The 12,762-nt window shown below is 47.0% G+C and overlaps 1 protein-coding gene across 10 annotated transcripts in view; it reads right to left on the bottom strand.

Moving 5' to 3' along the window:
* Positions 1-12,762, bottom strand: part of SYT2 (synaptotagmin 2) — a 204,312-nt gene that overhangs the window by 62,402 nt on the left and 129,148 nt on the right. For 6 of the 10 annotated variants that reach the window (XM_065594983.1, XM_008175324.4, XM_065594981.1 and 3 more), the window contains exon 2: positions 8,403-8,472. The gene's annotated coding sequence lies outside the window, so the exon portion shown is untranslated. Of the gene's footprint in view, positions 1-6,619; positions 6,728-8,402; positions 8,473-12,762 lie in introns of all 10 variants that reach the window. The other 4 variants (XM_008175327.4, XM_065594982.1, XM_042842464.2 and 1 more) reach the window with 1 other exon arrangement.

Below are 12,762 nucleotides of genomic sequence, written 5' to 3'. Positions count from 1 at the left end.
TCTACCTCCAGGTCTCTCTTCCCATTCTTATCCCAGTAGTATCTCACTGAGATCAGAGCCCATTATGCCAGGCACTGCAGAGACACAGTCCCTGCCCCCAGTGAACATACAGTCAAAAGAAGAAGAGGGTGGAGAAAAGGCACTATTATCACCCCCTTTGATAGAGGGGAAATGGAGGCACAGAATAAGTCAGTCACCAAGATCACACAGCGAGCTAGGAATCGAACCAAGAAACTCATGAGCCCCAAGTCAGAGTCTTAACCACAAGGCCAGACTTCCTCACCTCTCCTAGGGCTTCCAAACCCTCACACGTAGGACAGCAGTCCTGCAATCTTCCCCCTTAGCATATGGTTGGGAGCTTGGATGCTGAAGGTCAGTCCAAGGGCTCCTGGCTTCAAAGGGTTAATCTGCCTCGAAGGCAGGGGGATGGAATTGAGGGGACACATTATTCTGAGCTGCCTCTTCTTGCTCTTTGTTCCCAGCTGTAGCAAATTGGCTGATGTTTGTTTGTTTGCTCGCTTTGGAGACATCAAAAGGGGCTAACTGGCTTGCCAGCCATGAAAGGGATAATTCATTGCACTGGACGGGCGTATTAGCATTTACAGCAAGGGGATAAATCGCACGTGGCAATGAGCGTTCATCATCCCTTTGGCGCAGTTGTCAGCACGCGCGATCGGAGTAGAGAACTAAGCTGTGTGTCAAGTCAGCAGCTCCACGGCGGGAAGATCAATGGAGTCCTCCCTGGCACTGCTTCCCTGGGCACGCTGGCGGGGGAGAGAGAATGCCATTTCCCCGCGTTGTGGTGCTCGAGCAAGGTAATTACTTCTCGGCTTTAGAAAAGCAGCCAAGGATTCATTCGTCTCCTCCGGAGCCGAGTCAGGATTTCAAGGGAAGAACATAAGAACGGCTGTACCGGGTCAGACCAAAGGTCCTATCTACCAACAGTGGCCAATGCCAGGTACCCCAGAGGGAGCGAACCTAACAGGCAATGATCAAGTGATCTCTCTCCTGCCATCCATCTCCGCCTCTGACAAACAGAGGCTAGGGACACCATTCCTTACCCGTCCTGGCTAATAGCCATTAATGGACTTAACCACCATGAATTTATTCAGTTCTCTTTTAAACTCTGTTATAGTCCTAGCCTTCACAACCTCCTCAGGTAAGGAGTTCCACAAGTTGACTGTGCGCTGCGTGAAGAAGAACTTCCTTTTATTTGTTTTAAACCTGCTGCCTAAGGAGGCAGAGACTGGAGGGAGCTCGGGGGTCAGGCAGATTCAGGGGATGATGAAGAGTCCCCGGAATGGCGGGTGTTGCGGCTGATGGTTTATTGTTCAAGGCAGGGATGTAACAACCCCGGCCAGGAACGAAAAGCACCAGTCAGTACCCACTTGAGCTAAAGAAGGGGCTCCTGTGAGGTAGGCCGATGCTGCAGTCGGGAGGTGGGATTGCAGTATAGGTCGAGAGCCTTAGCGAACTTAACCGAGCTAGCTCCGGTTCCGGAGCAGCACATGGGATAGCTGCCATCACCCCTCCAAATGCAGCATCGACATACCCTTAGCCACGCGCAAGCGGCAGGGTGAGCCAGACACTATAGAGCGGCATGCGCACACGGATGCGTAACCACTGTGCTCCCCAGACATCACCCTCACTAACTGCCTTGGACACATGCTGCACCCCGAGAGAGCTTTAGTCCCAAGAGTACAGACTCCCCTAGCACTAGCTGCAGCAGAAGCAATGCTCCTAGCCTCTGGGAGCCAGCCGCAAAACCTGGGGGCTCCTTTTTAGAACCCATATGGAGCTGAGATACCATGGTGATGAGCTTGAGATAGAGGGGTGGAACCCTCGGGAGACAGATGACTATAGGACAATGTGCTCATCATGGTAGCCATTCCATCACAAACACCCCTACATCAATAGCTGGAATACACAGTTGTCTTTATGGGCACCTTGACTTACTTCTCTGCAAGCAGTTATAATCACAGAAGCACAGGCAGTGGCAGACCAGATCAGACTAGGGGCCCATCTGGCCTGATATCTTGGCTGTGAGAGTGCCCAGCACCAGCTGCTTTAGAGGAAGGTGCAAGACCTCCCTCCCCCAGTGGAAAAGTATGGAGAAACCAGCCCAGGGGAGGACTTACTTCCAGACTGTCAGACTTTGGCTTGTGCCCTGACACAGGAGAGTTTATACCTTTCAGACATTTTATCCTTTTCATTCTTACCTCCTTGGATGTTCTCATTATCCATATAAAGATCTACTTTTTCCCAAATCTTTCTAAGCTCTTGAGTCCAGTATCTTGTGCCAATGAGTTCCACAAGCTAATTATGTGAGGTGCAATTCAGTTAGAGCTTAAGTGTTTATTTTCAAACCTAGAAAAATAAAATCATAGAAATGTAGGGCTAGAAGGTACCTTGAGAGGTCATCTAGACCATTCCCCACCCTCACACTGAGGTAGGACCAAGTAAACCTAGACCATTCCTGACAGGTGTTTATCCAACCTGTTCTTAAAAACCTCTAGAGAGAAGGGGTTCCACAACCTTCCTCAGAAGCCTGTTCCAGAGCTTAACTAGCCTTAGAGTTAGAAAGTTTTTCCTAATATCTAACCTCAATCTCCTTTGCTGCAGATTAAGCTCATTATTTCTTGTCCTATCTCCTTCAGTGGACATGGAGAACAGCCCTTAACATATCAGAAGACTTACCAGGTTCCCCCTCAGTCGTCTTTCATCAATACTAAACTTCCCATTTTTTTTTAACCTTCCATCATAGATCATGTGTTTTGGCAGGCCCTGATGACTTGAATATATCTAAACTTACCTAAATATTTCTTAAACCTGTTCTTTCTCTATTCTGGCTTCTGTTCCCTCACTTTGTTGTTAATATTGTGTTGAGTATCTGGTCCCAATTCACCTATGAAATGAAGACTGCAGCAAAATAGGCATGAAACATCTCCGCCTTCATCATGACATCCATGATTAGCTCTCCTTCCCTGCTAAGTAGTGAGCCTACTCTGCTCTTTGTCTTTCTCTTGATCCTAATGTATTTAAAGAACCTTTTCTGGCTGCGTTTTATGTCCCTTGCCAGGTATAATTCATTTTGTGCCTTGGCCTTTCTGATTTTGTCCTCACATATTTATGCTATTTTTCTGCATTCATTAGGGCTGTCGATTAATCGCAGTTAGCTCACGCGATTAACTCAAAAAAATTCATTGCAATTAATCGCACTGTTGAACAATAGAATACCAATTGAAATGTATTACATATTTTTGCATGTTTTTCTACATTTTCAAATATATTGATTTCTATTACAACACGGAATACAAAGTGTACTGTGCTCACTTTATATTATTTTTATTACAAATATTTGCACTGTAAACATGATAAAAAGAAATAGTATTTTTCAGTTCATCTCATACAAGTACTGTAGAGCAATCTCTTTATTGTGAAAGTGTAACTTAAAAATTTAGATTTTTTTTGGTTACATAACTGTCCTCAAAAATACAACAATGTAAAACTTTAGAGCCTACAAGTCCACTCAGTCCTACCTCTTATTCAGCCAATCGCTCAGACAAACAAGTTTGTTTACATTTATGGGAGATAATGCTGCCCACTTCTTATTTACAATGTCACCAGAAAGTGAGAACAGGCTTTCGCATGGCACTTGTGTAGCCAGCATTGCAGGGTATTTACATGCCAGATATGCTAAACATTCGTATGCCCCTTCATGCATCGGACACCATTCCAGAGGACAGGCTTCCATCCTGATGATGCTTGTTAAAAAAATAATGAATTAATTAAATTTGTGACTGAATTCCTTGGGGGAGAATAGTAGGTCTCCTGTTCTGTTTTACCCGCATTCTGCCATATATTTAATGTTATAGCAGTCTTGGATGATGACCCAGCACATGTTCATTTTAAGAACACTTTCACAGCAGATTTGACAAAACACAAAGAAGGCAGCAATGTCAGATTTCTAAAAATACCTACAGCACTCGACTCAAGGTTTAAGAATCTGAAGTGCCATCCAAAATCTGAGAGGGACGAGGTGTTGGGCATGATTACAGAAGTCTTAAAAGAGCAACACTCCAGTGCGGAAACTACAGAACCAGAACCACCAAAAAGAAAATCAACCTTCTGCTGGCGGCATCTGACTCAGATGATGAAAATGAACATGTGTCAGTCCACACTGCTTTGGATCGTTATCGAGCAGAACCCACCATCAGCATGGATGCATGTCCTCTGGAATGGTGGTTGAAGCATGAAGGGAAATATGAATCTTTAGCGCATCTGGCACATAAATATCTTGCGATGCCAGCTACAACAGTGCCATGCAAACACCTGTTCTCACTTTCAGGTGACATTGTAAACAAGAAGTGGGCAGCATTATCTCCTGCAAATTGTAACCGAACTTGTTTGTCTTAGTGATTGGCTGAACAAGAAGTAGGACTGAGTGGACTTGTAGGCTCTAAAGTTTTACATTTTTTTATTTTTGAATGCAGGTTTTTTTGTATATATTCTACATTTGTAAGTTCAACTTTCATGAAAAGCGATTGCACTACAGCAGTGTTTCCCAAACTTGGGACGCCGCTTGTGTAGGGAAAGCTCTGGCGGGCCGGGCTGGTTTGTTTACCTGCCCCGTCCGCAGGTCCAGCCGATCACAGCTCCCACTGGCCGCGGTTCACTGCTCCAGGCCAATGGGGGCTGCGGGAAGCGGCGCGGGCCGAGGGACATACTGGTTGCTGCTTCCCGCAGCTCCCATTGGCCTGGAGCAGCGAACCGCGATCAGCCGGATCTGTGGATGCGGCAGGTAAACAAACCGGCCTGGCCCGCCAGGGGCTTTCCCTACACAAGTGGCATCCCAAATTTGGGAAACACTGCACTACAGTACTTGTATGAGGTGAATTGAAAAATGCTATTTCTTTTGTTTTTTACAGAACAAATATTTGTAATCAAAAATAAATATAAAATGAGCACTGTACACTTTGTATTCTGTGTTGTAATTGAAATCAATATATTTGAAAACGTAGAAAACCTCCAAAAATATTTAAATACATGGTATTCTCTTATTGTTTAACAGCGTGATTAATCATGCGATTAATCACGATTAATTTTTTTAATCGCTTGACAGCCCTAGTATTCATCCTTAGTAATCTGTCCATGTTTCCACTTTTGTAGGATTTTGAGATCTCCTGATGCTGTCATAGTGGATCTTACTATTCTTCCTAGCTTTCCTTCATGTCAGGATAGTTTGCTGTTGTGCCTTTAACCCTGACCGGGAGTAACCAGGTGTCATATGGGCCAGGGAAGCCTGTTGCCCCACTTGCCCAAATAATCACATTGCATCTTTTGGTAACGATGAGCGATGTTCAAAAGTGAAGGTTTCATTTCAATGAACCCCTGCAGACTCTCCTTAAAGGGCTGGAATAGCCAGGGACTGCAGGTCAGGACTGAGGGGCACCAGCAGAGCTATGTGTGGGGAACCCAGCCCCGGAACAGCAGGGGGATGGTGAGTCAGGCTTGAAGGGCATTGGCAAAGCTGAGTGCAAGGAGCCCAGGGCTGGGATAGCAGTGGGGAGCAAGGGCCATTGGAGAGTTGTCTGAGGGAAGATTTCACAGCACCGGCTGCACAATCCCTCCCCCGCGCTACCATGATCAGACTGTCACTTTCATTAGCTCTAAATATGCTCCTTTAATTAAAGGGCGATCCAGTGGAATTCTTGTGGAATTACATATCGTCTCCCAGCAAAGAGCAGCTGAGCTCATCCGGACTCAGGCCATTACACTGCATGCCGCAGGAATTCACATGACTCACATCCCGTAGCCTTGCCAGGCACTCATTCCATCTCTCTACACAAAAGGGTCATTGTCCGACGGCCAGCATCAGACACAGTCAAGATGCAACACCTGGATCGCTATCAGAGAAAGCTTTGACCTAGATCTGACTTTGTGGCTCAGACCCAGCTCTCATGGAAATAAACAGGCAAAAAAAAAATAACCCAATCACCAGTAACACTCTAATGCTCTGCCCGGAAACACAAGCACACATGCTGTGAGCCTGGGAGCCGCCAGGGAGGGGCGCTGCATAAATACTCCCAAACATTGAAGCAAGTTGGGGTGATTTTCCTGCCTCTGATAGGGACTCCCCCGTCTTGCTGCTGCTAAATCAACTCCTAGGGCCCATAAACCCACAGCTGAAATGCAGGTGTTTCCAAGAGAAGGAACAGTCACTGAGCTACAGTCCCAGAATACCCCATCCTGCTTTCAGGAGAGGGTGTGAACATTATTTGTAAATATTTGTTGGTGTGTTCTCTCTTCGGTCACAGAGAGGAGGAGATATTATTCAGCTCCTATCATCCATCAATGCCAAAGCACTGTACAAACAGGGTGTGTGTCAGTATCATTAGCCCCCATTTTATAAAAGTGAAGAAACTGAGGCACAAAGAGAAAAAAGGATTTGTCCAAGGTCCATCCCACAGCAGTGACTATAGCATTGGTCTCCTGTCTTCCACTCCAGAACCCTACCCTCTGGCTACAATCCCACCCTTTTTGAGCCTGCTGTCCACCGCCGTTAAAGCAAGCGAGCCCTTTTTCAAACATCAGAGTTACCCATGGAAAATGTTCACACCTGAGGTGTTTGCAGGCTCCTCCAATCAGGGGACAGGAATACCACCATGTGACTTGACCGACCGATTGCACCTAATCAACCCAGCTGGTCCATAGATTGGCGACTGGTCTGCAGATTTAAAAACCACCATGGAAGTGATAAAACAATGACTGCAAATAGAGGAAACTGCATCGGCTCAGAGTGATTCTATGAGCAAGGAAAAGGGGCTGAATTCAGCCTATTGGTTACCCCTCACACACTATTTGCTGAACTTCAGTAGGCTGCTGTACATGGGGGCAAAGGGAGATCTTTGTTGAAATATTGACAGTGCATTGCCAGAGATAATCTCAATCAACCCAAGATTTGTAGGGCTCATAGACTGGGGACTGTTTGTTGTGACTAATAAGGCAAATTCCAGCAATACCTTTGGGAGACCTTACTCTATTAAGTTTATGTATCATTGTGGGTCAGGGCTTGTATGTAATTCCATGTGGGCGGGTGATCAACACCCTCCAGGAACTAAGCACTTTATGAGGAGTTGAGGCAAATTCACTCAGATTGTAACAACTCCAGAGGGGTATCACCACCTGGGGAGGCTGCAGATACTGGTTCCAACTGGATTCTCCAGAGCCCACCGGGCAAAGAAAGGACTTTTGGATAAATTGCCTAACTCAGGGCGTGCTTTCTGATCCAGCAAACAGACAGGACCTTCTGTCCAAGGGGGGGCCCACAGGATGGATGGGTGATGTCAGGTTAGCTTTTAGCATGTGCATAGGAACTTTTCTTGTTGTTAATGCATTTTCTCTGTAATGCTTTCACCTTAACCATAAATGTGCTTGCTTACAAAGAGCTGCGGGGTAACTTATACCTGCAGCCCATTATGCTGTTTACAGCCTCTGGGGACAGAGCAAAATACAGACGCTGGCCTGCTTAGGCCGTCTGACTTGTTGGGAATAACAGTGTAGGCAGGGAACTGTGGGGCCTGGAAAAACCCAGTCGAGAGGGAGAGAGACACGAGCCTCTATCCCAAGAGAAGTGATGGCTGAGGAGCCAGGAGCCTGAGAGTGGGTGCCCTGGATGGACTATGGGGGAGAAATACAAGTGCAGTTGCCCTGAACTGTGACATCCACAATGAACTCCTTGGGTAAAACTTCCTTATTAACCTACAGGCTCGTGTCTGTGTGTATTATTGGTCAGACTGGTCTGTGCTGGAAGATTATGTGAAGAACGAACACTATGGATCAGCAAATACAAGTGCGCAGTACCGAGCTACCCCTCTGGTCCGGAGAAGGTGTGCTCCCCCCCGCGCACCCCTTTTAAGAAACATTTTGTTAAGGCAAAGTTACAATAAAACATTAACATACTACATCACACATCACTTGTTCGGGATCAGGTTAATATTAAAAGAACCTGGCAGTTTCTCAGCTCACACTAAGGGGCCAAATTCCACTGACACCAGTGGAGTTATTACACCGTGGGCATGTCTATATTATGCGCTGGATCAACGGGCAGTGATCAACCCAGCAGGGGGCGATAAATCGACCGCCGAGAGCTCTCCTGCCAACTCTGGTACTCCACCGGAGCGAGAGGTGCAGGTGGAGTCGACGGGGGAGCGTCAGCTGTCGACTTACCACAGTGAAGACACCGCAGTAAGTAGATCTAAGTATGTGGACATCAGCTATGTTATTCACGTAGCTGAAGTTGTGTAACTTAGATTGATTCCCCCCACTGTGTAGACCAGGCCCATGAGTTGGATTCAGCCCAAGATGTTCTCACAGACCAGAATAAAGCTGAAAGGACTTACCACAGCCACTCGTGTTTACCAGTTGTTCGGGACCGTGGGAATCTTGTGACGGGTGAGAGAGACAGGAGACCTAAACAGAGCAAAGCAACAAGAAGTAAGATGGGCACAGCCATGGGCTTTCTCACTGCCTTGTGGAACTGCTCGAGTTCATACATAGTGCCAGGCACATTTTTTTCAGACAAGATTTTTTATCAGAGAAAAATGCAGATTCGACGACACCCAGATGTTTTGTGAATTCATGTCGATTTGGACTAACTGTTCAGTTCAAAAACAATTTTCATCTCAAAGCTTCCGTTAACTTTATTTTAAAAAATCCAATCAAACGGTCAAAACTGAAACAAACGTAGCGTAGACGGGCCCTTAGAAAAAAAACTGCACTTTCAAAACATGCTGTAATTAAACCACGGACGTGTCAGGAACTGATAAAGCCCTTACACGGGGAAATGGGACAGATTCATTCTGGAGCAAGAAAATGAGAACGCGGTGAAAACAATAATGATAGAAAAAGCCATGAGGAATCAGCTAACCAGACTAATCCTCCAGAATAATGAAATGGGAAAGAACGTGAAATCATTACAGCCAGAGCTAGGTACACCAGGCAGAAATGTACACCAGGCAGAAACTGGTAGTTAGAGGGGGAAGGACTTTCAGGTAAGTTCTCTGGGGCAGGGGCAAACTTTTAGTTGCACCTGTACAGCTCCTAGCACAACCGGGAACTGGTCCACAACTGGGACTCGTGGGCACTACGGTAATAAACAACACAGCCATTGTGTGGTTTCAAACTGCATGAAAAGAGGAACATGGGTTAGAACGATTTTGATTTGCAGCCCATCTAGAGTCAGGAAATAGGTGGGTTTAAAAGGTGTTTGATAAAGGCAAGTCTACAACAAGGCAGGGTGTTATTTATAAGTGGATTCTTTCTCACCGGCAATTTTTAAATCAAGATGGGATGTTTTTCTAAAAGATCTGGTCTAATTCAAACAGGAATATTTGGGGGTAGTTCTCTGGCCTGTGCTATGCAGGAGGTCAGACTAGATGATCACAGTCCCCATTGCCCTTGGAATCTATGTATTTTAATCTGGTCTAGTTAAATCAGGGCAAAAGGCCAGGTGGATGCCCTCATTTTGGTTTAAACCATGCTTGTTTCCATTCATGAGGTTAAACTAACCCAAACTCAGCTGCTCTTCAACTGAAGGCAGAACGTCCACACAGGAGTCTGCACCGTTTGACTAAACTGGTTTCAGTAAACCAGTGCATGTTTGTGTGTAGACGAAGCCCAATGCATTTTAACTCACTTCAGTCTAAACAGGACTTTGCACTAAGTGTAGATGGGTGAGTTGTGTTTAAAGACATGTTAGCCAATTGTGGTTGGGATTGCAGTTACAGAACTAGCTGCATCTCTGATCTCTCTCTGCACTTTCTGTATGCAACCGCCCTCCCCCCTGAGGTGTTAGGCCTCTTTCTTTCACCTCACTAGGGTGGGATCCCACAACTCTCTTGGTCCTGGACTGGGTCTCTGGCTACAGCCCTGTGAACTGGCCGTGATCTCTCAGCAGATCCAACCGGGCTCAGCGCCTGCAAGACTTCCCTGCACCAGCTGGAATGATGACTGAAGCGCTGACTACACAGCTTTCTTAAAACAAAGGACTGCTCAATCTTTGCAGCGCAGCGCAGCGCAAATGAGGATTTTAACACAACAACAGGCCTATGAGCTTGGCTGTCTGACCTAATCCTCAGCATCCCCCAACAGCTTAGTCAGGCCCACCTGCTTCCGACCCATCTGCAGGCCTGGGTCTTAGACAGGGGGCTGTTAACTCCCCTACAAAGTCACTCTAACTGATTCAGTCCTTTGGATCCCTCTATTCCCAGCCTGGGCAAAACAGCTGTGTAACTCAGGCTGGGGCCCGCAATTAGCATCTTCACAGCTTAGTGGCTCTAGCCCCGTGTCTTATCCACCTGCCCTGTTTACCCCGAGGTGCCCTATCCCAATCCACTGTGTTACCTTCCTGCTATTCAACTAGCCCCCCAGGGGCAGACAGTAAACCTCTCCCATGTCACGGTCACATATAGCATCTAGAAATTAACACAGATCAGAATTCCTAGCCCCACATCACCACAGCCAGCTTGAGGCCCCTTCTAGGACTATCCATGAGCTGCTAACCGATTTATAGGCACGGCCCGTTCTCCTAAACTCACTGGGCCCTTTGTGGGGGTCTGGTTACAGAACTGCAGTGACAGCGTGTTCACAAGCACAGCCACATCCCGCCAGGGCGGCTAGGCAGGGGCCCTGCCCCTCTCTGGGGCAGAAGGCCCATCCCCCATTTCCTAGTCTTCTCTCTGCACCTTCTCACAGAAGACCTGCTCTGCCAGGCTCATCCCCCTGGAGTGGTGCCCCATGCGCCCTCCTTCCAATCCCTCCTCAGGCCTCTTTCTTGGGGGGGTGGGGGTGGAAGCAGTGTCAACCTCCCCTTCACCACCTCAGCTCCCCAGCAGCCTCAACCTCCCCTACCACCCCAGTCCCCTAACTGCATCAACCTCCCCTCCAACCCCCAGCAGCACCAACCCGAACCTCCCCTCTACTGCCCCCTCCTCCAACCCCAGCAGTGCTGACCACTGGATTTATCCTCCTTCAGACTAGGGCCGGCCCTAGACCAAATGGCGTCTGCCCTCCATTTCCTAAACTTTTGAATATCTTATTTTTATTGCATTTGTAGCCCATTTCATGACTTTGATGCACGGTTTGATTTGCATGATTTATCCCTGTCATATAAGACGACAAATTTGCATGCAAGGATCTGTAAATCGGTATTTATTCATGCCATATATAACCAAATTAAAAAATTGTTTCCTCTAAGATTATAGAAACTTTTTAATGTTAAGAATAAGCATCTTTTATTTTCCATGAGGGGAAATATTAGGGAGAGCAAAAGTCTATGTTCTGCAGTCTTAGAAAGTCATCAAACATTACGCGTTAAGCATGGCCAAAGTAGTAACGGGATTTGATCGATATCTCTGGTGTCTCATTAAATATGTCCTTTATTTGTCGCTACTCACACTCTTAAAGTCTAAAAACGCAAGTCGACTTTCACAATTACACAACAAAACAAGGTTCACAACATCACAACTAGGCTCTCACGTCTCTTCGTTCTTACATCTCACTGGCTGTCTGGCTACGCCCCTTATCTACCCGCGAGGGCCTGGCTGACAATGTTCTAGGAGGTTCGAGGAAAATGTAGTTCTCAAAGTCTGGAAGGTTCCAGGAGATTCTACATTCTAGGAGGTTAATGACAAATATGTCACCTCAAACCTTCTCTTTTCCCCTTTGTCGCTAAAAACAAAACCAGCCGCCCGAGCCTGGCACTCCACAAATCCGGCACCACAGGCGGTCGCCTGCCCCTAAATCTGGCCCTGCCTCAGACTATTAGCATATATTAATTTACCACAAATGTTAACTCTCCCTCTCTCACACTCACACCTTGTGTCTCTTTCAGGCTGTCACTCACACAGAACTCACAAGCTGTGCAAATCCCCCCTAACATTTCTCATGCTCCCTGACTGTTGTAACCCTTCTTACAATCCTCATCACCGCATCTCTATCGCTTCTTCCCACGCTACGTCATCTGCAGAACCTGCTCCTGCAAACACTTGCTACAGAGCCTAGCGCTGACCGCTGTGCGTAGCAGCCCCTGGTGAAATCGATTGGCCAGAGGATGGCAGCTGTCACTAGCGCTCAATAGGAGGATTTTGCAGAATTAGGCCCTTCGATTGCCAGATTCTAGTGGCAGACTCTGTGTCTGACACTTCTCTGTAAGTCTCCAGGCTTAGCTATTGCACTACAGAATACAGCATAATAACCAGATTCATGTAAGCACTTTGCTATTGGTCGCCTCCCAGCCCCATCCCAGCACTTCACACACAGTTTACCATTAAATATCTGGCGCCTCTGCCTCCAGGGCTCTAAGGCCCAGATCCTGAATGGTATTTAGGCTCCTAACTCCCATGGGAGCCTAAATACCTTTCAGGATCTGGGCGGGAGTGAGCTCCAAATCCAGGTGGAATCAGAAATCATTTTCACTTGCCCTAATCAATTCGAGACTGAGGCACTAAAACACCAGCACTGCCCTGCACCGTCCTGCGTTTCCCCCATACGTGCAATGAGCCAGACAGCCCCACAACAAACGTCACGGGCTGGGTCCCAGCACTGGTATAAGTTGGCATAGCTCCAATGGATCAGCACTGACCCCTCACCATGGTGACAGGGGAGCACACCTAGCTTTCGGTGTCACTTGAGGCAAAGCAGAGTATTTTCTAGTGAAGTGAGTAGCAGAAGAACGTAACCCAGCGCTGCCCCTCGGCATGG

This window comes from Chrysemys picta, chromosome 4 (genome assembly GCF_011386835.1).
Source record: "Chrysemys picta bellii isolate R12L10 chromosome 4, ASM1138683v2, whole genome shotgun sequence".
NCBI classification, from domain to species: Eukaryota; Metazoa; Chordata; order Testudines; family Emydidae; genus Chrysemys; species Chrysemys picta.
Note: the sequence above shows the minus strand (reverse complement) of the source record. Positions and strands in the feature narration are given on the sequence as shown.